The sequence below is a fragment of the Nematolebias whitei genome, chromosome 3 (assembly GCF_014905685.2).
Source record: "Nematolebias whitei isolate Nwh7 chromosome 3, NemWhi1, whole genome shotgun sequence".
Taxonomy (NCBI): Eukaryota; Metazoa; Chordata; class Actinopteri; order Cyprinodontiformes; family Rivulidae; genus Nematolebias; species Nematolebias whitei.
The window spans coordinates 8,514,810-8,517,482 of NC_056500.1; the positions used below are offsets into that span (position 1 = coordinate 8,514,810).

Consider the following 2,673-nt stretch of genomic DNA (forward strand, 5'->3'; position numbering starts at 1 on the left):
GAAATTATTATTATGGTAACGTTAAAATATTTCTATAGCAAAAATATATTTATTTCTCGTTCTGTGTCTAATGCTTTAGTCTTTATTGTTTTCCCACTAAAACCTTTATAAGCTTTTTGTTACAAAACAATAGTTTATTCAACAGTTCACATGGTTTATATAGATTTTCCTCCAGCGCTTTTGGTAACATCATTGTCATGGTTTCTCTCGCAGTGCCCTGCGCTCCACTGAGTGTGAAATACACCGGTAACAATCAGTCTGCTGTGCTGTCCTGGAATGCGTCCGTTTTGGCTTCAAGATACATGGTCTACAACACTTCAGGAGGAAACCGTGTAATCCTCTGCAACACCACCGCACTCTCCTGCCAGTTGAGCAACTTTGATCCTTTTACTACTGAAGTGACAGCTAACAACGCAGTGGGAGAAAGCATCCCCAGTCAAAACATTACAGGTCAGAAAAAACACAAAGATCTTCAGCCTACCAACAAAACATGAAAATTCTTTATCCATAAAATCATTTATTTTTTTGCTGTTAATGCAGTTTTTTTTTTTTTTTTTTATAGCTTGTATTTAGGCAACAATATTCTGCCTACTGAAAGGCTGTGAAACAACTAACTACTGTATAATAAAGAAATGGATTGCAAAACTAAAATACCCGATCATAATTTTTTTCTCAGGTCCAGTGAGTGCACGCAGACGAAGAGATCTGCAGGATACTTAACTCTATGTAGAAAGGAAAGTAAGTATAAAGATATTAGTTATTAGATGACTGAGACATACTGTTATAATTGTGATCTGTCAGCTGTTTTTCACTTGTCTGTCTCTTAGATCTTAAAATCCCAGAGGGGCTGACAGCAACGCTAAATGGAGATTCTTTGCACGTTCAATAGAAGAAAGGAGGGAGGATGAAAAGAGTGGCTGTCAAGAAAGGCAACAACCTAAGCAACTACTCCAGGCCAATGTGCAGAAACGCTGGCGCCTTGTAATAAACACAAATATTCAAATTAACTTGCATAGACTGGATAAATAAAAAAATCACTTGGGTTAAAGGCTTCTCTTCTCCACTCAATAGCATATATTACAGAACTGTTTCTTGCTTAATAAAAACAACTCTAGGAAAGTAACTGCACAAACAAAGTGATTTTTCAAATATAAAACCACAATTTTTTTCTTTTTGGGGTGCTCTGTCAAAAATGTTGATATCAAATCTGACAAAAACCTTTATATCTGAATGCCTAGCCAATTATAGCTGTTTAACAACAAGCTGTTGAAATTATTTTTGATAAAAATGGTAAAATTTTTAAGACAGGAAATTAGATTTTTTTTTTTAATGATTGTCGAAATAAGAAAATTTTTTTAAATGGGCAATTTATCAATTACCATCTTTAAAGCCACTCTGTATATTTTCTTGCTGATGTACTATAAGATTTTCTTTTGTTAACTACATATATGTATAACTGTTCCATATATGATGAAATAAAAAAAGCCCTATGAAACACGAAATGTGTATGTGTGCTCATGATTTAAGCAGTGTAGTTTTTAGTTAGATCATTAAGGTGGATCAAATAGACAATGAATTAAAAATAAAACTAGGCATATAACATGCAAGTTGCAGTATAACATATGGACGCTATTTAAAGAGGTACACCTTTTTCAGTATTAGACTTTGACACGCTCCTCCTTTATCGTGGTGGAGGAGTTTGTGCGCCTGAATGATCCTAGGAGCTATGCTGGTAGGGTTTCCCAAGGTGTATTGGTCCTAGGTGACAGGCCAGACAAAGAGTGATTCAGAAGATTTTTATGGACAAAACAAAACAAGGAACTCAGTGTCCCTTGCCCGGACGTGGGTTACTGGTACCCTGGAGCCAGGCCTGGTGACCGGGTCTCTGCCCATGGGGCCCGGTCGGGCTCAGCCCAAAGGAGCAGCATGGGTTTGCCTTCCTGTGGACCCACCACCTGCAGGAAGGGCCATAAAAGTCGGGTGCATGATGCTATGGGCGGTGGCTGAAGGTGGGGACCTTGGCGCTCTGACCTGCTTACCAAAGCTAGCTCTTGGGACATGGAATGTAACCTCTCTGGCAGGGAAGGAGCCTGAGATTGTGCGCGAGGTTGACTAGATATAGTTTTGCTCACCTCGACACACAGCATGGGCTCTGGAACTGATCTCCTTGAGAGGGGTTGGACCTTATTCCACTCTGGATTTGCCTATGGTGAGAGGCGTCGAGCTGGTGTGGGTCTACTTGTAGCCCCCGACTTGGTGCCTGTGTGTTGGAGTTTTCCCCGGTAGATGAGAGGGTGGCTTCCCTTCACCTTTGGGTGGTGGGACAAGCTCTGACTATTGTTTGTACCTACGCGCCAAACTGCAGTTCAGAGTATCCGGCCTTCTTGGAGTCCTTAGCCGGGGTGCTGGAAGGTGCGCCAGCTGGGGATTCTGCTGGGGGACTTCAATGGCCACGTGGGTAATGACAGTGTGACATGGCGAGGTGTGACTGGGAGACTGGGGTGGTGGTTCCTCTCTTCAAAAGGGGGACCAGAGGGTGTGCTCCAATTATAGGGGCATCACTCTCCTTAGCCTCCCTCGTAAGGTCTATTCAGGGGTACTGCAGAAGCGAGTCAGATCGTTGGTCGAACCTCAAATCCAGGAGGAACAATGTGTGTTACGTTCTGGCCGTGG

At 41.8% G+C, this 2,673-nt stretch overlaps 1 long non-coding RNA gene across 1 annotated transcript; it reads left to right on the forward strand.

Annotated features, from left to right (window-relative positions):
• The first annotated feature begins 284 nt into the window (after window positions 1-284).
• LOC119407670 lies at window positions 285-1,484 on the forward strand. Its single transcript, XR_005186689.1, has 3 exons — window positions 285-450; window positions 677-738; window positions 828-1,484. It is a non-coding gene; the product is annotated as an uncharacterized LOC119407670 (long non-coding RNA).
• The last annotated feature ends 1,189 nt before the right edge of the window (window positions 1,485-2,673 follow it).